The sequence below is a fragment of the Musca autumnalis genome, unplaced genomic scaffold, assembly GCF_047663935.1.
Source record: "Musca autumnalis isolate F117 unplaced genomic scaffold, ASM4766393v1 scaffold_1, whole genome shotgun sequence".
NCBI classification, from domain to species: Eukaryota; Metazoa; Arthropoda; class Insecta; order Diptera; family Muscidae; genus Musca; species Musca autumnalis.
The window spans coordinates 170,144,990-170,169,591 of record NW_027411644.1 but is presented as its reverse complement, the minus strand read 5'-3'; the positions used below and the strand labels follow the sequence as shown (position 1 = coordinate 170,169,591).

Sequence of the window (24,602 nt, the reverse complement as noted above, 5' to 3'; positions counted from 1 at the left end):
TAATGTTTTTGACGACAAACATAACAATCAATCAAAGACAACCCATTTCTTTTTTTATCTATATATATAAAAATGGTGTAAAAAATGTATAGTAATTCATAAAATGAGAACGGCTAGGCCGATTTCTGTAAAATTGGTTGTCAGTTATTCGTATTTTCGAGGAGAAGGTCTTTACGGAAGAAAATTTTGGAAAATCTCTCTGGAAAAGTCGGAAAATTGGAAAAATCGAAAATTGAGTTTTTGTATGAAATTTTATTCCTTAATAGCGAGACGAAGTTCGCCGGGCCCGCTAGTTAAAAATAAAATACCCAGAATGTTATTAAGTTTCAAACGTATAAATAGTACGCCATGCGCCCTTAAATACACAAATGAGCAAACCTGCTATTTCACAAACTTCATTGTTCTATCAGTATTCTCAATACAAATCTAAAAGCGACGATTTGTTAGCATTCGTAGACAAGTCAGGTTGGCCGAGCGGTCTAAGGCGCCAGATTTAAGCTCTGGTTCCCGAGAGGGAGCGTGGGTTCGAACCCCACACCTGGCAGATTTTTTTCTGTTTTTAAATTATTTTTTATATAATATAATTTTTTTGTAATGTTTTCATAAAAATTTTTAAAGCAAATTCCTGCATATGCCCATATTAATTCTTAATATTTTTTAACACAATTTTGTAGATATAAAATATACAACATTTGCCTCAATATATTGTGGAATTTTACAATGTATGTATATGGAAGATATTTTGGTCCATATTTCGAGCCGAGTCTGAATGTTTTATATAAATATTCCTCAAAATAATTTTAAACTCTTATTAAATTGTTAAATAATCCAACATTTTATTGCGTATAGATTTTATAGGCTTTCAACTCATAAGAAGTTATGCTCAAACCAATCTATTGTGTCGCGAACAAAAAATGTGGGAAGGCAATGGCGGGGGAAGTAACCCCATAGGATCAATCTACAAAAATTAATAATTGTCACATGTAATAGTCATCACCATGTTACAGCCATTAAATGAAAAGAAAGCGGGTGGTCACATGGGAAAGGTACCCCATAATGCATGCAAATAATAAATATACTATATCAGACTCACTATAAGTGTGAGAAATGTCAACATTGGATAAGGTAAAACTTATAGCAATTTTTGAAGTCGCTAAAAAATCAGGTGGGTAGGGTCAGGGAAAGCAACAAAGGACTCAAATATCATATTTCGTATTTCCGATTAAACACTGTATTAAGTTTTATAAACTTCTTAGGAATCGTCATCATTGCAACATACGGTGTTGCAATTGGGAAGTGGTTTGGAAAGTTACCACAAAGGAAATTGATAATATTGTATTTTAACCACTGTTTCCATGGATTCATTCAATGTTGCTAGGTGCTGTCCTTTCACCAATTACAATGTTAAGAAAATACATTGGGGCTTTTAGGTGCTACATTAAATTATTAAACTATATTTAGGGCGTATTTTATAATTACACCTTTACCTCTGGAACCACGAGTGCCGGGAGTGCTGGTAAGTGTTCCATTTCGTTTCCACCATTCATCTATTTTGGATGGAACTGACATAGTTTCATCGTCGATTCTGAACTATCATCATGGTAATATAAATACTGAGATAAACACAGCAATATCAATAATTCATACCCCTCTTTTTGTCCAAGTAAAGATCTTTTCTCTGAATTCCACACACAGTCCAATTGGTGGCACTGCTTCCTATAAATCTCTTTTTTTAGGTGCTACATTAAATTATTAAACTATATTTAGGGCGTATTTTATAATTACACCTTTACCTCTGGAACCACGAGTGCCGGGAGTGCTGGTAAGTGTTCCATTTCGTTTCCACCATTCATCTATTTTGGATGGAACTGACATAGTTTCATCGTCGATTCCGAACTATCATCATGGTAATATAAATACTGAGATAAACACAGCAATATCAATAATTCATACCCCTCTTTTTGTCCAAGTAAAGATCTTTTCTCTGAATTCCACACACAGTCCAATTGGTGGCACTGCTTCCTATAAATCTCTTTTTTTAAGTACGGCAAACTTCGAAATGTTGCTTGTGATACTAAAAGATTGAAAAAGTTTACTCAGTGTAAATTCCACTATCATATTTCATATAGAGTTGAACATTTTATTTTATTATACCCTCCACCATAGTATGGAGGGTATATTAAGTTTGTTTTTCCGTTTGTAACGCATTGAAATACTCATTTGCGACCCTATAAAGTATATATATTCTTGATCAGGGTAAAATTCTAAGTCGATCTGAGCACGTCCGTCCGTCCGTCCGTCCGTCCGTCTGTGGTAATCACTCTAGCATCCACAAAAATGGAGATAGGACGCTGAAATTTTGGGAAAATGCGTCTTTTGTTTGCAGGCAGGTCAAGTTCGATGATGGGCTATATCGGTCCACGTTTTGGTATAGCCCCCATATAACGGTACCCCCCGATTTACGGTATTTTGACGTTTTTAGCTACATTTTCAGACCGATTAGGCTATAATTTGACATTTAGGGTTCTTAAGTGTCAATAAACATATATAACAAAAGTTGTTTACATAGGTCGACGTTTTGGTATAGCCCCCATATAACGGTACCCCCCGATTTGCGGTATTTTGACGTTTTTAGCTACATTTTCAGACCGATGCAGCTATAATTATACATTTAGGGTTCTTAAGTGTTAATAAAATTATATATTAGGAGTTGTGGACATGGGTCCACGTTTTGGTATAGCCCCCATATAACGGTACCCCCCGATTTGCGGTATTTTGACGTTTTTAGCTACATTTTCAGACCGATGCAGCTATAATTTGACATTTAGGGTTCTTAAGTATCAATAAGCATATATAACAAAAGTTGTGGACATAGGTCCACGTTTTGGTATAGCCCCCATATAACGGTACCCCCCGATTTACGGTATTTTGACGGTTTTAGCTACATTTTCAGACCAACTTAGCTATATTTTGACATTTAGGGTTCTTAAGTGTAACTAAACTTATATAACAAAATTTGTGGACATAGGTCCACGTTTTGGTATAGCCCCCATATAACGGTAGGCCCCGATTTACGGTATTTTGACGTTTTTAGCTACATTTTCAGATCGATGTAGCTATAATTTGACATTTAGGGTTCTTAAGTATCAATAAACATATATAACAAAAGTTGTGGACATAGGTCCACGTTTTGGTATAGCCCCATATAACGGTACCCTCTGATTTACGGTATTTTGACGTTTTTAGCTACATTTTCAGACCGATATAGCTATAATTTGACATTTAGGGTTCTTAAATGTCAATAAACTTATATAAGAAAACTTGTGGACATAGGTCCATGTTTTGGAATAGCCCCCATATAACGTTACCGCCCGATTTCAGGTATTTTGAGAATTTTACCAACAAGTTTTAACCGACTTATCTGTAATTTGAAGATTTTACATTTGAAATTCTTAGTGGTCACCACACCTATCCACCAAAAATTGTCAAGAAAGCCCCCATATAACGGTACCTCCCGATTTTCAGTATTTCAATATTAAACCGAATAAGCAGTAATTTGACATTTGAAGTTCTTAGTGGTCACAACACCTCTCCATCAAAAATTGTCAACATAGGTCCATGTTCGGATATAGCTCCCATGTAACGGTACCTCCCAATTTTCAGTAATTTGGCAATTTTAGCTACAATTTTTAACAGAACTAACTGTAATTTGACATTTGAAGGTTGTAGTGGTCATCACACATCTGCATCAAAAATTTTCAACATAGCCCCAATATAACGATACTTCCCGATTTTCGATACTTTGAGGATTTTACTTAAAATGTTTAACCGAACGTAGGTCCATGTTTTTGTATAGCCCCAAAACAAACCTCCCGATTTTCCGTACCTTAGCTTTATTTTTTGGACGAACTTTCTGTAATTTGAAATTTGAAATTAAAGGCTCCCATCAAAAACTGTCAACATAGGCCCATGTTTTATTATAACCCCTATATAACAGTACATCCCAATTTCTAGCCCACCAAAAATTGTCAACAGTTAGATATAGGCACCATAAAAAGGGCCTCCCGAATGAAGCATTTTATGTACATTATCTGACATTTTAACGTACTCACTTAAAGTTGGGGACATGAATGAATATTTTATGGTGGAGGGTATGAAAAGTTCGGCCCGGCCGAACTTAATGCTTTTTTACTTGTTTTATTTTATTTTTATTTACTTACTTTTAAGTATTCATAAAGCGAGAATTCTTTAAGCTTATTGCACTTTGCAACACTGAGAATGCAAACAACTTCTAGTATGCATATTTTGAAAGTACATATTGAGACTACAAAAAACTGTCAGATCCAGTTCGGATTTTATGGACTCATTTAAAACCGGGCTAAAACTACAGTTTTTTTGCATTTATCGGGTTTTATCTCAGAAACGAATAGGAATTTGTCCTTGCTGTCTTTGACAATATTGTGGCCCTTAATAGTATAACTTATATTTTGAAAAGACCACCCAAGAAAACCCCCATCTAGGGTATCAAAATCGATAAAATATAGAAAATTTTACATAATTGCTAAAATTACGGCCAATATCAGCTAAACTATTGGGAGTTGAACTAAGTAACCCTTTGCAAAAATCTTCCAAATAAAGTTCTCAGATGGTGCCATAAAATTCAAGTTGGATCTGACACAACAAAACCCAAGTAGGGCTCCTTTCGTTTCGGTCTGTATGTACTTTCAAAAAATCCTCAGCTCAAATTGTTAGCACAAGATTAGCTTAAAATTGTTGCACAATATTATCGTCGTCACCTTCTTCTGCAACTTGCGCGCTTGGAAGGCATACCAGCAAAAAAACTCCCAAAATAATGGGTTTTTATAGTACTTTTTTATAGTACTTGTAGTCGTAACTACCTAGAAACCCCCTACTAACCCATTACTTTAACAAGGGCATGTCGTACTGAATAACTGGTTATTCTATGACCAATATAACCACTAGAATAGCTAGTTATTTCATGGCCACTGGAAAAATAAGCTATAAGTTAAAAAATTATATTTTCTATTTTTAGAAAAGTTTAAGTAGAATTTGTTGTCAATTTCAACACACTTTTTTACTTCGCCCTCTCCCGGATTTGAACACACAAACTTCTGATTTGTAGCCCAACACACTACACACTCGGCCACACACACGAACATTAAGTGTTGTTTAATGACTTACATGTGCACCGCAAACTATTCTTTGTTTTTTTTTTTTTGTTTTAACAAAAAACACACGGCCGGTGGTGAGCGTTGAGTCGGACACACAAGCTCTGCGCCACCGTACTCATTGCTTAGTAATGAGTAATATAAGTAGTTATTTTTGTATACATTACTTTGTAATGGGTTACATAATGACTAACGGATCCAAATTTTTGCTGGGATGTACTTCTGACCATCATAATATCAGCATTGATCTCTACTAACTCAGCAATGATATTTTGCTGCTCTTCTGTATAATTTTCTTGAATATGTATGTATGTTTATGAGCCACGAAGACTAGCTGCGATATACTTTTGAAAACGATCCTAGAACAATTTTAAAATTCTGTTTGTGTGGTACCCGCAAGAGTGGATAAATATAATCCCTATTCCAACATGATTTAAGTGTGAAAGATATATTACAATGTGCAAAAGTTGAACCAATGTCAATCCCTCCTTTCGATAATTAGCATGTCCATCAGACATTTTAGATGGTCATCGTGGATTTTTTTAGAGGTTTTGGACCATTGGAAGCATGGAATTGCCCATGAAGAACATTATATCGCTGTTAACAGAACCACAAGAAATAATTTCGGTAAAAGTTTGCAAACGATCATCGTATATTTTTGAGTGAGTTACTCTAAGATTTTTTTCAATGGAGACCATCTTGGAACTTGGTGTATGTTTGGAAATAATTTTACGATGTGCAAGTTTCGGTTAAACCGTATACTAAATTCGTAAGTTTTTGTATTCACCAGTCATGTCGGCAGAGTTATTTAGAGCTATTGGACATCATCTTGTAATTTGGAATATATGATTTGTTTACTAATTCCGTTCGTAATTTTTTGTCCATAATTGGAATGCACCTCCTTTAAATTGAATGGAAAAAAATTTTTATTAATGTACAAATTTCTATTTTTAAATGGTTTTATTTAGCTCACCCCGTTTATTTTATTATTTATTCTTGGGTCAAATTTAGTCATTCAAATTTCACCCTCTTCCTGTCAACCGATTAATCTGAAATTTTGTATACACTTTGGATTTTGGTGACAATACAATTATATTTATTCATTATCATTATAAATTCAAGATGGACGCCGCTACAAAATGGCGGATAACGTAGGTTTTATCAATCCCATCAATATGGGTATCAAATGAAAGGGCTCAACAAGCAGAATACAATATAGTATAAAAAATTGACATCCAAGATGGTGGCTGCTACAAAATGGCGGATAACGTAGGTTTTATCAATCCCATCAATATGGGTATCAAATGAAACTGCTCAACCAGTAGAATACAATGTACTATATAAAATTAAAATCCAAGATGGCGGCCTCTACAAAATGACGGATAACTTAGGTTTTATCAATCCCATCGGCATGGGTATCAAATGAAAGGTCTCTACAAGTAGAATACAATTTACTATGCAACATTGAAATCTAAGATGGCCGCCGCTACCAAATGGCTGATAACAATTTTTTATCAATCCCACCAATATAAGTATCAAATAAAAGGGCTTGACAGGAAGAATACAGTGCACTATACAACCTCAATATTTAAGATGGGCGCAGCCACTAAATGGCGTATAATTAAGATTTAAATTTAGAAATTGAATCTGTAATTTAGGTATCTGATTAATTCAGCCTGAATCCACCACCCAAGTCAAGATTTTTTATCGTGTTGAGGACTGTGTGGCGTTAGGGTGGCTAAAAATGATACGTCGTTAGCGGTACACCACCCAAGTTAAGGTGAAAGGTTAAAACGCGCCGAGAACTGTATGGCATTAGGGTGGATAAAAATGATATGTCGTTAGCGTTTTCCCCTCAAGACTCAGGCGCATCTTGTTGTACATAGCCTTGCCCCTTTATTGGACCTCTGGGGGGTCGACCGTTTAAATGTCCATTACTCGTGGGAACAAAATGGTAAAAAAATATATAAAAAATACGAACACAAATAAAACAGAAACTGCAACACAACGTAAACGAAGGCTTCAAAAAGCGAAAGAAAAGTATAAAGCAAAACGAGCTAAAGAAAGTGAAGGTGATAGAAATAGTCGATTACAGAAACGACGGGAACAATTAGTGTCAAAAACACCTGAGCAATATGAGGCCAGGTTAAAAAAGCAACGTCAGCGTCAGGGCAGCACTGTAGTTCACGCAGTCGTATACTTAGGTGCGAAACCGTTTGAAGAAGGACTGCAATAAACTAACGGGCAAGAAACCTTGCAATAATAAAGCACTAAATGAATTAAACAGAATGCGAAATAAAAACTAAAAACTAGAAAATAAAAATAGGTAAACAACTTTTTAAGTTAAACGGTTTTATGTTAAATATACATTGCAATGTTTAAGATAAATGTACTAAAAACCAAAAAATAATAAAATAGATACAGTCGTGGAAATTATAAACATATGCATAGACTAGACTAAAATAAAACCGTTGACTACAATCGTTGATTAAAATGTTTGCTTTGTAATGTTACACTATAATTAGGCAGTTGTTCAACCGACAACGATGGACGTGTGATAAGTAGGGCTAGAATGTGGAAACAAGCTAACAAGCTCGATTATAAGCGAGTTTTAGGGTTTCATAGTGGTGAGCGAGTAGTACTTTGTCGATTAAAGACAAACTACGAGCAGCCAGCAGTGTGAATGTCCAACGATAAACTAGTTGAAACATCTCTTTTATTTACATGGAGTGTATAACTATTGGAATTTCCATGAGCAAGAAAATAGTAAGTAATTTCCTCACCGTCTGCGGACCAACTGCCTAACGACGAATTAAACGATTCTTCTATTGCACATTAAGTCGATCATTTGTAGACAATTGACGTGCCTCACGGTTTTATTTTAGTCTAGTCTATGCATATGTTTATAATTCACACGACTGTATTTTATTATTTTTTGGTTTTTAGTACATTTATCTTAAACATTGCAATGAATGTTTATCATAAAACCGTTTAACTTAAAAAGTTTTTTTACCTATTTTTATTTGAAAAGTATGAATGAAACAAAAATAATTTTTCTAGTTTCCCCTACTTTCTCCATTATTTGCTCATAGGTTTTTTGACTTTCTCTCTCTCTTTCGAGATTCTCTTTTCATGCAAAAACCGGGTTTTGTGCTTTGACTATAAATATGTTGTAGTTCGTTTAGCTTCTATTGTTTTTGTCTTTTCTCCCCTCCATCGTATCTACTAGCACATTGACTCTGTATCAACAAACACAACAACATGAATGAAATAAAGCTATAACTTTATCTCGTCGTACGACGAGACCATTCAAAAGAAAACGAGAACAAACTTGAGAGCATTTACGAAACAAGAGAGGAAATATGAGAGCAAATAGTGGAATACAGGGAAAAATAGGAAAGTGGTTTTGCATCTCATGAAAATCTTACATATTTTTGAAAAAAAAAATAGTGGTTTTCGGATGGAAATAAGAAACTGCACATGTATCTTATGTGAGGTACCTGTACAGTATGAAAAAACTACATCACGAACGAAAATATGTAACAATTCTTGAAATATTTTTTTCTGTGTAGATAAATCATTATGAAAAATCATTAGAAGAAACGTTTACAAAACAATAATTACAAAATAAAATTAAAAAAAAACCAATTGTGGCTGAGAAAACATAAACATAAAAAACAAAATTTTTATAGAATTAATTACTTCATAAAAATATAAACAGAGTTTTGAATATAAATAGTATTTCTTTTTTTTTTGAACACTATTGAGAAATTGAATGCATTTATTCTGTGTGTATACGATGAATATAGCAACAACTGTTTGAATCGAGCACACGACATCTCCTCAACAAACTCATGTTTAAAAGCACCCCAAAATATTTTTGGTGACCAAGGACATCGAAAATCTGAGTAAAAATCGTAAAATAAGGCCCTGTAGTGCGATTCTCTAACTCAAAAAGAGTTACAGATAAAAATCGGTAACAATTAACCGCAAAATTATGAAGGAAAAATTCAAATAAAAGTTGACAACACTGTTGCTATCTGTAGAACTTTACGACTACTTTTTATTTTGTTTCCGGATTTGAAAATACTTTCCAATTTGAGTTAGAAGCTGTAAAGAAATCAAATAAAACAAAAGTCGTGTTGACCAGTGCAATTAATTATTAATCGCAAACGATATCGTATCTTCTGCTATCATTTTGCACACTTCTGTAGCAACTTTGTTGTTGAGATTTTTTTGCAATTCTTTAACCGGTTTGCAAACGAACTTATTACCAACAATAACCAACACAACGATATACATTTCAATCTAGACAGAATATTAACAACATTTCATTTGACCGAGAATGTTACAATTCCGCAACAAAAGAGCACAAACATTTTTGCTTCTGATTGTCGACAGAAATTAACGTCAAGTGATGTGAGATGATGGTTTCTCAGAAATAAACCTGTCAATCACTATTCGTACGAATAAAACTAAATTAGTCAAGTTTTAAATAAATCCACAACAATTTTTATTTCACCTGTGCAAATAATTTCTCAAAAGGAGAGGGTGTTGCCATGGAAGAAAATGAGAAGGGTTTTTTGATTTATTCATCCATCAAAAATACAATTACAACACCATAATTACAAATTAACTATCAACCGGCAATTCACACTTGGTTTTCAATAAACCACAATTGATGCAGCAACTTCCTTCGTTCCGTTCAATGTTGGTCAACAACCCTTAGTAATTATTATTAGGTGGTTGATGATACAACACCCTTTGTATCATTCATTGAGCGCAATTTCCATTAAGAAGTTATGTAAACACAACATACAGCGATGTATTGTTTTTTCAATGAAACCACATTTATCCGGTATCCTTTTGTATGTGTTTGAAATGGTTTGTTAAAAATAAGTCCTTAAGTTATCTTTAAAGAGATACCTGTGATCGGACAATGTTGTCGATGAGGTTTGTGGTATGAATTGTCCACATCAGCTAAAATTTGATTGAATTTACTAATTTGTTTATTTAATTGCACGTGTTTGGAAATTTGTAAATGATAAATCAAAAGCTAAAGAGAGGCATCGACGGTATTATTTGTTGCAATTGGATGACGGATTTGTAATTAGGATTTATGTCATAAAATTTAGATATACATATGTTTTATTGAATTGAGTTTTCTTCTGTAGCAGAATATAATGCAGTTTGGATTGATACGATTCTATAACAAAAAAGCCTGCATTATCTGAATCATCTTTTCCAAATTTTCCGTTTTTGAATAGGACAATTCTTTCCAATAACGACAACAATTCTTTCCAATAAGGAAATAGAAAGTTTTATATCTTTATCTTTATATTATTATCTTATATCGTTATCCTTTCCAAAACACGGACCAATACTTAAAATTTTCCGAATTGAGTTTTTGCATCCTCTGACAACACGCAACACCGACCTGTCATTTCAATTGGTCACCATATAATTTAGAGCTTTTGGACCATTATATCAGGAAACATGAACTTACCTACCATATTATCGCTGTAAACAGAGCCATTAGGAGTACCTTCGGTAAAAATTTCCGAAGGATCCTCGAACAGACTCTTAACTGCAGACAAACGTTGAACATTTGTGTGGGTAGTACCCGAAGGAATGGACCGATATGCCCGCATTTGAACATAAACTAAGTTTGGATAAAATATTTCGAGATCAAAAGTTTGGACCAAATCGGTTGCTCCGTTTATGTGATATCGCAAGTACCATTTTAGCGAATACTTTCGAACTTTTGTGGGGGAGGTATCGGAAGGAGTGGACCTATAAGAACCACCTTATGATAAGCAAAGTTTGGACCGACGCAGTATTCGGTTCGAGAGTTGTAGTGCGCACCAACCACTACACATACTGGCGGTAGGGGTTTTTACAGCTTTCGGGTCACTTTATCAAGAACTATGGACTTGTCACTCAAAAAATGTTTACCAACATGTTTCACGAAAAATCAAAACGATTCGAGGAAGGTCATTGTGTTTTTGCATTTTTCCGAAATTTCCATATTTGAACTTGATCTATGCGTCGTAGAAATATTACTATGTACAAAGGATGTATCAAATCGGTTACAGCCTTCGAGAGTTATTGTGCGCACCATTTTAGCGAAAAGTTTTGAACTTTTGCCAAATTTTGGACCGAATCGGTTTATCTGTTCGAGAGTTATCATACGCTCCATCCACTACTCATGGGGCCATATCAGGTTTTTACAGCTTTCGGGCCATTTTCTAGACTTGTACCGCCATAATGGGTGTTGAATACAAATTGTTACAACAAAAATCAAAACGATTCGAGAGGAGGTCTCAAACTGCACTTTTCCGAAATTTTGTGTGGGGGGTACCCGTAGGAGTGGACCGATGTAGTCCATATTCGAACTTGATCTACGTTTGGTAGAAATATTACGATGTGCAAAGTATGGACCAAATCGGTAAGTCCCTTCGAGAGTTATGGTGCGCAAAATGTTTGCGAACAATTTTGATATGGCCCATCTTCGAACTTTAACTAAGTTTGGACAAAATATTACAAAATTTGGACCAAAACGGCTAATCCGTTCGAGAGTTATCGTGCGCACCAGCCAGACAGACGGACGGACATTGCTAAACCGACTCTAAATTGTCTGAAACGTATTTCGTCCAAACACGCTTGGGGTCTAAGACCATAATTTCGATGAGGCATATTTTGACGAGGGTATAAAAACCCTCGACATTAATGAAAACTGTGCAATACCGGTTCATGGGAGAAAGACTTAAAAACCTACATAAGAATAGCTTAAATCTGGTTATACCACAACGTGAATGTTTTGTACCTGTTATAGCCAAAACTAAATACAAAATTTTAGCCATTTTGGTTAATTAATGAGGCTAAAATCTTCAAAATACCGAAAATCGAGAGTTATGTTCTGTGACGGCTGTATCAAAACGTGGACGGAATTTTCTGGAGGAAAGTATTGTAACTCCAACGAAGACCAAATACCAAATGTCACCTATTTAGGTAAGATAATGCGGCTAAAACTTTCAAAATACCGAAAGTCGGGAAGTACCGTTCTATGGAATTATATGAAAACATGGATCTATACCAACAATTCCCTTCTGAAATGTTTTATATCCCCTTCAAAATACCGAAAATCGGTAAGTACCATTCTATGGGCGGCTATATTACGACATAGAGCTATACCGACAAATTTCTGGTTGAAAGTTCTTTACCCTCTACGGAGACTAAATGCTAAATTTCAGGCATTTGGATTGGATATTGAAGCCACAACCTTCAAAATAACGCAAATCGGGAGGTACTGTAATATGGGGGCTATATCACAACGTGGACCGATATAGACTATTTTCAATGCCAAACATCCTAGGAGTATTATAAACGTCGGTACAAAATTATAAAACTCTATCTTAAATATTCCGAGCTGTATCTTGATTTCAACAGACAGACTGATGGACATCGCTATTTCGGCTTAGAATTTTATGCTGATCAAGAATATACATGCATTATAGGGTTTCCGACGAATATTTCGATATGCTACAAACGGAATGACAAATGTAATTATATCCTCCATCTTATGGTGGTGGGAATAAAAAGGCATATAGAACTGCATTATCTGAATCATCGGTATATGCCGGCGGGTTTGAATTCTAAGAAATTTCCCTTTTTTGGAAACAGACATTTCTTTTAATCCAGTAAATTAAAAACTCCAACAACGTTATTGGTACAGGTAGATAATGTGGGCAACTTATATTATTCATCTATTTTGGGATTTGCATTTGAATATAAAAGGATTTATACAGTCTTACAACACCCACTATCTGAACGGCTGGTTCATTATAGGATTTTCTCTAACCTAGGAATGTCAGTACAAAAGAGTGCTTTTGATATGCCCATGAAAGAAGATCAAATGTTCCTCTATGAGAAGATTCATCAATATTCTATAACAAAAAGTTCGGGGAAGTTCAATCTCGATCCAACTTTCAGAGACATGTAGTGGCTCACATTGCGTATTCCATCCATCTTCCGCAAGGGATGCAATGATCCTCTATTACAAGGTCCTTCGATATTCTACAAAACGATCGATCGATCTCCTGTGGGAATATCAATCGATTATCTTTGAGATGATTTATCGAACTGATCGGATGCATCGATCTTCTATCGAAAGATACACTCCGGTTCATCTGAATAGTACCATCCAATTTTTGAATTGGAAAGGCAAAATTTTGCGTTACCTTTACCACATTTCCTCTGTTTCGGACTTATAAACCTGTCAAATGTGATTTCTTTGTAATCTTATTGTGTTCTTAAAAATTTTGAACCCGATTCAGTATAAAATTTTGACTTTATAAATTGTTTCTACCGATTTCTTCATAAGAATATTTTTTGGAGCTCTAAGCATCGATTTTCAGCATATTCCTAGGCCCTAACACAAATTTTATGCCCAATATTTGTTGGCCATCAACAAACACGGCCTTTATTTATAATAATAAATAGTTTTTTTTTTAAGTTAATCATATCTGACAAAGGATTTGTTCAAAATCTTAGGTTGGTTCTTTCCTGGTGAACCATTAAAACACGTTAATTATACCCTACACCACTATGTGGAAAGGGTATTATAAGTTTGTTTTAGTAAAAATTCATGTAACACCGCGAAATATTCGTCGGAGACCCCCAATGTGAAATACCAATCTTCATATCTCGACGAGATAAAGCCTCCGTCCGTCCGTCTGTCCATTATAAATTTTAATCAAACTCCAGGCCGCAATTATGGACCGATCGCCACGAAATTTTCTACGGAGGTCGGGTTCAGACCAGAATAGATCCCTATTTTTATTGGTGACGATCGTGAAATATTTAGCTGGTGAAATGGACCAAAAACATAATTTTTATCCGATTTTGTACCTGCTCTGTAGGTCGCAATAATTGTCCGATCGCCTCGAAATTTTAAATAAGGTAAGAGTATATGACAAAGAAGAAGCTTGCAATATAAGATGGCGATCAGATAATATTTAGAGGGTTAAATGGACAAATTCATGTAACAGCGCGAAATGTTCGTCGGAGACCCCCCAATGTGGTATACCAATCTTCATATCTCGACGAGATAAAGCCTCCGTCCGACCGTCCGTCCGTCTGTCCATTATAAGTTGTAATTAAACTCCAGGCCGCAATTATGGACCGATCGTCACGAAATTTGGTATGGAGGTCGGTTTCACATCAGAATAGATCGCTATTTTGATTGGTGATGATCGTGAAATATTTAGCCGGTGAAATGGACCAAAAACATAATTTTTATCCGATTTTGTAGCTGTTCTGTAGGTCGCAATAATTGTCCGATCGCCTCGAAATTTTAAATAAGGTAAGAGTTATGACAAAGAAGAAGCTTGCAATATGAGATGGCGATCAGATAATATTTAGAGGGTTAAATGAACCACAACTTTTGTGTGAAAATTGTGAAAATTGTTAATATATAGCTTATATCTTTATTCCTGGAAGAGGCATTCCGGGCAAGTAAACTATACTTGGAAGAGGAACGCTTGACCTTTCTATTGGTGTCAATTGTGTTGGTGTACATGATAAGATAACAGAGTTACAGCCTAATATACTCAGTTCTTTGTTTATAGTGTATTAATAAACACGCTAGATGTCGCAATTATAGCTCAATAATCACGAAATTTTGCGCGAGGTAAGAGTGTTGGTAGAAGAAGGTGCCTACAATTTTGGATGATGATCTGATATCTTTTAGCGGGTGAAATGGACCATTACTTTTGTATGAAAAATAAAAAAATATTTTTGGTCTATATTTTATTTCCTGGTGGGCATACATCGGCAAAGTAGACTACATATGGAAATGGAACTACTGATCTTTCCCCTGATGCAAATAGCGATAACGTGTCTGCTAGATAACGGGCCTACTGCGTAATATATAATGGGTTTTGTGTAGAGAACCACATTTCCCATTCCCAGTTTTTGCATTATTGCAAATTGCATGGTGCCCTAGCGTATTAATTGTCCAACTGGATTTTTATACCCTCCACCATAGTATGGAGGGTATATTAAGTTCGTCATTCCGTTTGTAACACATCGAACTAATCATTTGCGACCCTATAAAGTATATATATTCTTGATCAGGATAAAATTCTAAGACGATCTAGCCATGTCCGTCTGTCCGTCTGTTGTAATCACTCTAGCGTCCGCAATAATTGAGATAGAGTGCTGAAATTTTGCACGCGAGGGTCTTTTTTCCATAGGCAGGTCAAGTTCGAAGATGGGCTATATCGGTCCACTATTTGGTATAGCCCCCATATAACGGTATCTCCGGATTTGAGGTATTTGACGTTCTTCGCCACATTTGCAAACCGAATTAGCTATAATTTGGCACTTAGGGTTCCTAGTGATCAACAAACTTATATCCCAAAGGATATGGGCATAGGTCCATGTTTTGGTATAGTCCTCATATAACGGTACCTCCCGATTTTCGGTATTTTGAGAATTTTAGCCACAATTTGTAACCGAACTATCTGCAATTTGATATTTGAGGTTCTCAGTGGTCATAAAACATCTCCACGAAACATCGTCAACATAGGTCCATGTTTTGCTATAGCCCCCATATATCGAAACCTTCCGATTTTCGGTATTTTGAGAATTTTAGCTACAATTTTTAACCGAACTAGCTGCAATTTGCCATTTGAGGCTCTCAGTGGTCATGAAACATCTCCACCAAACATCGTCAACATAGGTCCATGTTTTGGTATAGCCCCCATATAACGGTACCTCCCGATTTTCGATATTTTGAGAATTTTAGCTACAGTTTTTAACCGAAATAGCTGTAATTTGACATTTGAAGTTCTCAGTGGTCATAAAACATGTCCAACGAAACATCGTTAACATAGGTCCATGTTTTGGTATAGCCCCCATATAACGGTATCTCCCGATTTTCGGTATTTTGAGAATTTTAGCTGCAATTTTTAACCGTACTAGCTGTAATAATCGGTATTTTGAGAATTTTAGCTACAATTTTGTCTATTAAAAAATAATCGTCAATATAGGTCCATGTTTTGGTATATCTCCCCATACAACTGTACCTCCCGATTTTCGGGAATTTTCAGTGGTCACGAAATTTCTTCACTAAAATTCGTCAACATGGGTCCATTTTTGAGGGTCTACATTGTTTTGATGAAACTACCCTCAATTTCACTCTCGAAGTTCCCTGCAGCTATAAAACTTTTCCGCCAAAAAATTTAAAGATAGGTTGACTTTTTGATATAGTCCCGTAGGTGGTACCTTTCACCTAGCTGAACACATTTTTTAGATTAGATTAGATAACACTGTGCAACAAAATGGAGGTGAAAATCTGGGGCACGGAAAATTCCTCTTGGGGGAAGAAAGGCCTTGGTGAGTATATTATGAAACCCGAAGGACTGATCCGTCGTGAGTCGAACTTCCGCGTTATGGCGTGATACAATTTTTGTTAGAGACCCTGTGGGCAATCAGGAATTATCGTTATATCTTTGTTCACTGTTGCTTAAGTGCTGTACAAAAACAACAAACGAAGATATAATGCTAATTCATGATGGCTTACAGGGTCTCTTGCAAAAACTTCATCACGCCATAACACGGAAGTTCGACTCACGGCGCATCTGTCCTTCGGGGTTTTTAATATATACACACCAATGCCTTTAATCTCCAAAAGGAATTATCTCTGCCCCAACATTTGTGCTCACAGTGTAAATTAAGCAATAGTGGGAGGCAGTAGGCTTCTATCCATTGTCGAAAAGTTGTTCCACCTAAAATTGTGAAAGGACCCTAATTATTCCATTTTAATTAAGACTATTTTATGGTGGAGGGTATAAAAAGTTCGGCCCGGCCGAACTTAACGACTTTTTACTTGTTATACATACATTGCCGCATGGGTCACTTTGCCACCTTTTTTCAAAAGGATTTCCCAGTCAGGCAACATAAAATTATAAACGGTGGTAAAAATACCCTTCAATAATGATGGCGACATTTTCTGAGTATTTCAGCCATGTAAAACTTCTCTACAATTGGTGTCTTTGGACACGCCGTTCGCACTCGGAGATATGCTGTGGGTCCCATATCATTGACCGAATATGAATCGGGGTACACTCACTCATTGATATATGAGAAGTCTCCATTTTCCCTTCTGGGATGTTTGGGAAACAATTGTTATATTATTATTTAAGCTTGGTGTGATACGGTACCAGAGTCCACAAAGTTATTTCTTACAATAAGTTTATTTGTTCCATAAAGAAATTTTGATTTGTGGAAAGCTAATTCCCAGGAGCAAAGGTGTAGGGTATCACATGGTCGGCCCCGCCCGGCTATAAACTTGGCTTACTTGTTTTTTCATAAAGCTAGAAAAAAGTATGTGAAACATGTTATGCCTTGTTCATACTAAGGTTAATTCGCTCTCTATTCGTTGTTCGAACCCAAATTACGATATAATTACTTCATTTCCCATACATAATTTTGAGAACGAACAACGATTTTTGTACATTGTTCAATTTAAATTACTCTCAGAATGACGATAAAATATGTACAATCTCTAACAAATGAGAGAATTTATCGAAATAAATTAATTATGACAGGGAAAATACAAAAATTAAAAATTTATTAAAAACCCAAACATTGTTAGAAAAACTGCAAAACATGAATGAAAAGTCAACGGTTTAACGACTAGTATACACTCAAATCATAGCAAATGTTGTCTTCTCTTTCATTGCAGTTGCTTTTCTTGTCCATCGTTTCAAATTCGCGTTCAAATCCAGAAACAAAAATCAAATGACTAACCGATATCTGAAAGAAGGACAATTTTTTTTCGGTTCGTGTCAATTAATTTTGATAGTCTTTTTGCTAAAACTTTCTTTAAAATCAGTAAATAAAAATTATGAAAATATGAATCATGTTGCTATGAATTGTGTACCATGTCGTATGAACGGGTTAATTCGTGTACGTAATTATGAGAGCGAACAACGTGGTTCAAATGCTGGTATGAACATGGCATTAGGCATTGAAAATATCGGCTATAGGGTGTCCAAAACGGAAACCGGTTAACCGGGTTTGAGTTACAAAGCCGAAACCGGTTTTCGCCAAAAACATAATTTTCGGTTAACCGATAAAACCGGTTGTTTGTGTCGGTTAAGGGGTTAAAAAAATAGTAATATTTTAAATATTAAATTAAAATTGTATTCTTTAAAATAAACTAAACTTAACTAACACAAGGTAGGACAAAGTTGTAAATATCAGATACCTTTAAATTTGAAAAATATTTTGCGTAAAATGTATAGTTGTGCCAATCTAGTTCAACTGAACGATATATGAAAAAATAAACGTAATATCACGTATACGTAATATCACAAGGTAGTTTGAATGACGTTACTCATACGTTTTTGAATTAGTACAGTAAACTAAGGAATTGTCGAATTTAAGGTTGTAAAAGATAACGATAACAAAATGCATGTTTGATTCCGGTACGATAATTCGAAGTTCTCAGAGGGAATCCTAACTTAATAAAATGCAAAGTTAATTATTTTGGTACGCAATTTTATATATGTAAGGGTTTTTACTATTCTTAGAGTACAATTTCAGTCTTAATTTTGCTGTCTCCACTTATATAATAATTATATAGTAATTATAATTATATAGTAACGAAGTCGTTGTACTTAATTTACCCCTTTCCGCACATTTTTAAACAAATATTTATCAATTGTGAGCAATTTTGTACCTATTTTACAAAACCGGTTTTGAACATTTTTGAAAACTGAACCGGTTTTGAAAAAATGGAAAATTTCGGTTAACTGAAAACCGTTTTGTTTGGATAACCCGGTTTTTTGGACTCCCTTATCGGCTACTATATACTCTACATGTACACAAAAATATAATTTAGAATTACTCTCCTATCGTTAGATATAACGGTATAATAATAATAATTGTTCCACAAACATCCCAGATGGGACAAGGGAGACTTCTCTCATATCAATGAGTGCACGCCGATTCATATTGGCTCAATGATATGGGACCTACTTTTTATTGCCGAGTCCGAACGGCGTGTCTTACGACACCACTTGTAGAGAAGTTTTTCATGGCTTAAATACTCAGGAAATGTCGCCAGCATTACTGAGGGGGAATTTTGCTTAACGGTATATATTTTGATATAACGGTATATATAGGCAAAAACTGGTTGGTTCTATTCAGATGAACCGGAGTGTATCTAGTCTAACTCTCCAATTTGTCGGACGCAGCGAAGAGGAACAGATGTCTTGAAGAACTAAATACTGCAAATTTAACAAAGGACACCACCAAAGAGGACTTTTCCGAGGATCATTTGGCAAAGGGCTACAGAAGAAGAAAATGGCTGAGATAATGTATGAAGCAGCCATCGCCAAAGCGATGGATGAATTAGCACCTACAGTGATATAATGGACTCAACGGTCATTATAAAGATATCAAGGAAGGGTTCTAATCGGCTTTAACATGACAAAGCCCTTGGTCCTTCTTTCATTTCAAGTGGACACTGACCCCACAAATGTTTGTCCGGGCTCTTCGCAAAGTAGGTGCAGTTTGCGCACTTGCGGATGTACTTTGTAAATACAAAGCTGATATTATCGCCTTACAGACGATCACAAACGATTACGCACTGTATTATAGCTGTCATGAAACGAAACATGAGCTAGGTAAATCAGAGACTTAAAGACCAGGGACTCAATTCTTATTCTATGAACATTTTAGATGAAAACTTTTATAAAGGGAATAAATGTCAATTAAAAAATTTATAAAGAAAATATGTATTTTTCGTTTCAAATTTTCATAGAACAAGAATCCAGCCCCTGGTCTCCAGATTCACTCTGGTAAATCCCACCCGAGTTGAGGTATTTCGACGTTTTCAGTTATTTGGAAATTATTGTCTGTACGGCCTAAATTGGCTGGCATTTACAATTCCGAGTGGTGAACAAACTTCTCCGCCAAAAGTTGTGGACATAGGCCCACGTTGTAATCAAAGTCCAAGCCGCAATTATGGACCAATCGTCACGAAATTTTCTATGGAGGTATGGAGAATAGAAACGATTTTTGGTGGTGATCGTGAAATATTTAGAGGGAGAAATGGACCAAAAACAAAATTTTTATCCAATTTTGTATCGGCTCTGTAGTTCGCAATGATGGTCTTTTGATCGACGCGAAATTTTAAGTATGGTTTGGGTTTACGACAGAGAAGTAGCTTGCAATTTAACACGATGATCAGACAATATTTAGCAGGTGAAATGGACCAAAAGTTTTGTGTGAAAATTGGTAAAATATTTAGTATAATCTTTATTCCTGGAAGATATGTGTGTTCAACCCGGAAATCATATTTAGAAGAAGAACTCTTGACGTTTCCATTGAAGCCAATTATGCTGATGTACGTGGTCAGATAACATAGCCTAGTATATACAGGGATTCCACACTTTTAATTGTGTGTAGTGTAACAATAATCACACTAGAGGTCACAGTTATATTTTAATACTGAAAATTTTTTGCACGAAGTAAGAGGTTTGATCAATGAAATTGCCAATAATTTTGAAAAATAATCGCTAAATACTGGGTAAAATTTACCATTGCACAGTGGATCCACCTGTATGCAGAAAGTGGCCAAAAATATTTAGAGAGTAAAAATGAAAGCCAATGCGCCGGTTACAGCTTTGTGCTGCTGCGAAGACTGTTTTAAGAAACCACGAGCGTCACATTCACCCCTCTGGAGAGGGTTTACGGTAAGAATTGTTAGAATTGTTTTATGCTGTTAATACAAAATGACATGAACAAAGGTCCCGCTTACCTTATTATGCTAAAATAGCCTTGGGGAAACAAAACAATCTCCAAAACAACATAAAATCCAACCAATTAAAATTGGAAAATTTTTTAATATAGATCTTATAGCGTTCTTCCTGGAAGGAACGTACCACCAACGTAAGACAAATTTGGAAGAAGAATTCTTGACTTTTCCATTGATGCCAATTATATTAATGTACGTGTTCAGATAACAGAGTTATACGCTAATATATCCATAGAAACCCTATTCTAGGGCAGCTTTAGTCAGCGACCCACCATCTATAGTGTGGCATTAGATGGCAGCTGATTTTAATACTGAATAATCTTAAACGCATGACATACTTTGGAAAATTATTCCCGACATGGGCACTGGTGGGCATCATGACTAAAACCTTAGGTCAAATTGGCATTACAAAATACACTAAGAAAATATGCTGCTAACTAGAATTCCACAAAACGCTAACACATTATTTTGTTGATATTCCTTTGATGCAAAAAATATCAATAATAAATGATGCAAAAATATCAATTAATTGTATCAATAACATAAAGTGTCGCAGTCATATAAAATAAATTCCCTGGAAAACAGTGCCCAGACCGACTATAGCCCTCTCTTACTTGTTTTGATTGCAAAGATCTCAGCTTGGAAGACACTACAATTTTCCTTCAACCGTTATGAGAGGGCATCGCTGTATACGCCTGCTCATGTTCCCGTTTCCATCTTGGAGCCATCGGTATATACCTCTATACCAGGTAGGTGGGGAGTTGTGGGTCCAGGCCTCTCTGTGGGGTATTCGTACATTAAACTCGTCGAAGTGTATTTGTGTTGATATTTAATCACTGCCCAGCCAACAATTTTTGCCGATGGCTCTGATATCAGATTTTTTCCGAGATTTTGTAACCTTTTTTTCCGATTATTTTCCGAGTGCTCTGCACAATCTCGGAAGGAAAATTTTGATTGGTTTTCTTTCCGATTAGTTTCCGAGTACTCTGCACATAATCTGAAAGAATTTTTGATCTGTTTCTTTTTCTCGTGAGCAAAAATCCCGAACTCTGGTTGAGAGTTGATTGTATACAAACAACGCCAACGGCAAGGGAAATTTCTTTGCTTTGTTTGCATGTTGTAGCTCGTTTTTAGTTATTTCCCAGCAGTTAAGTAAGTAAGATGTAGCGGAACAAATTATTGTGTTTTAAAACAAATTAAAATTGAAAGTTTGCATACACATTTTGATTACCTCCCATCCCACTGATAGTCCTGTCGTCGTAAGATTGTAGCGTGACCATATTCGGAGTTGCGTCATGAATTTATCTTCTTCAGTCGAAAAGCACTTTTGGCAGCCAGTTCATGCACTACAAGATTCATAGGGTGAAGGTCAAGTAGTACATTAAGGGTAGCCTGTGGAGTGCTTTTCATGGCACCGGTGATTAGTAGTGATACCACTCTTTGGTCATTGTTTAACTTATTAAGAAACGGTGTCTTACTCAAAGCATTCCACCTTCCCGGGGACCATAAGTACATAAGTATTGGGCGTACTATGGTCGTGAAGATTTAATGGATGACATTTGGTATCACTCCCCAACTCTTGTAAATGGAATTCTTGCATGAACAAAGGTCTATTCGACATCTCTTGGCACGTTCTTCGACATTTCTTTTCCACGTTAAGTGGTGGTCTAGGACGATGCCCAGGTACTTGGCTTCTAAAGATAGCTCTAGGGTGACTCCATCAAGCGTTAGTGGAGTGAATGGTTTAACTTTTCTCTTGTTCGCTAACAAAACCAGCTCTGTCTCATATGAGTTCACCTTTGTTGTGTGCCCATCTCGATAGTTCGACTAGAGGCCCTTGCATGAGTTTCGACAGTGTTTGTTGGAACTTCTCTCTGATTGTTATGATCCCGTCATCAGCATAAGCTATCGTTTTTTATTCGTAGTTTATCATATTCATTAAGTATTTCGTTGTGGTGTGTGGTATTTCGTGTGGTGATAAAACGCCTCCTTGTGGTATACCTCGGTGACAAACTTCCAAATTCTCACCGATATTTGAGTTGATTATCTTACTGCTGAGCATTTCGTCAATCTAATTTATCAGTGTAGAGGGAACACCTAAGTTATTATTGAGAATAAAAAAAAACTAGATATTAGAAGATTCCAGGGAAAACTACGACTGTAAACTCTATCTAATTGAAGTTGGTCAAGGTGATTGTAAATGTATAGAGCAGCACACTTTACGTGAAACAGAACTGATCAACCACATAGCATAATCAATGGCAAAAAGGTAAATCGAAGTCCCCCAAAAAGGAAAAGGAAATTATATCATGTGTGAAGCAGGATATATACAATTCGAGGAGTTTGTGAGGATTTTGGAACGCTTACTGTTGTATGGGTCGTCGGAACAATAGGATGTGCGGTTCGGGTTTATGGATCATGTAATGTATCCAGCCACAGGATTGTTGTAGTCCAATTGAACGGCACTCAGCTTCCCACATCAAACGTGTTTTAGGTACCAATTTGACCAGCTCCTTAGGTAGGATTTCACTCCATAAATATTTTACGATCATCTCCAAAAACTAATCGTTTCTACTCTGGTCGGAGCCTGATCTCCATACAAAATTTCGTGAAGATTGGTTCATAATTGCGGGCTGTAGTTTGATTGAAATTTTTAATGGACGGACAGACGGACAAATCGCTTTATCTCGTCGAGATATGAACTTTGGTATACCACATGGGGAGTCTACGACGAATATTTCGCAGTGTTACATGAATTTTTCCATGGTTTAATAAGAAAGGTTAGCCAAAGCTTTTTGTCAATTTAAATTTTTTCATTCGAGTATGCCTAAAACTTCAAAACAATATAACCAAACTGTGTATGTGTGTGTGGTGTTTGAATAATATGCCAAACAATTTTAAAAACAATCGAATTCAATGATTTTTAAAATTGTTTTTAGACCATTTGTATGGAAGAAATTGGTGAGATTTGCATTGAAACAATCAGTTTATCATATTCACAACTCGATTATGTAGAGAAAACTTAACTCTTCATTCATTTTTCGCGTTTTTTATAAAATGCTCAAAAAATTGATTGTAAACAAACCCACTTGTTGCTTTTATTTTGAAGTTTTAGGAATTCAAGAAAAACAAGGGTTCTATAGATTTTTTTCATTTAAATCTACCTCTTTACTTATACCATGAATTTTTCGAAAAACAAACTTATAATGCCTCTTCCACATTGTGTAGGGTATTAAAATTCTGTGTTACTCTTTCCCGGAAATGGAAGTTCTAGGTTAATCGATTCTCGGATCATGGGGATTCTACGCAAGTAAGGATTTAATTATGTTCTACAATGAATCTTGTTCAACAACAAATTTTATACAAACAACATTATACAAATTTTACTATTTAAAGACACTTAATTTGACTCCTTTGTTGATATAAATCAGTATTTTATTAAATTCCCTTTCATAGTATGTATCTATCTTTTTCTAACACAAATAAGCATTTCCAAGTCCTTTCCATGTAATCAATTCGGCTATTTCCATTCTTTACTTTTTTCATTTAAATGTATGTATATCTGTAAATATGCAAATACC

At 35.5% G+C, this 24,602-nt stretch overlaps 1 non-coding gene across 1 annotated transcript; it reads left to right on the top strand.

The window, feature by feature from the left end:
• Window positions 1-460: 460 nt before the first annotated feature.
• On the top strand, window positions 461-544 carry TRNAL-UAA (transfer RNA leucine (anticodon UAA)). Its single transcript has one exon. It is a non-coding gene; the product is annotated as a tRNA-Leu (tRNA).
• Window positions 545-24,602: the final 24,058 nt, after the last annotated feature.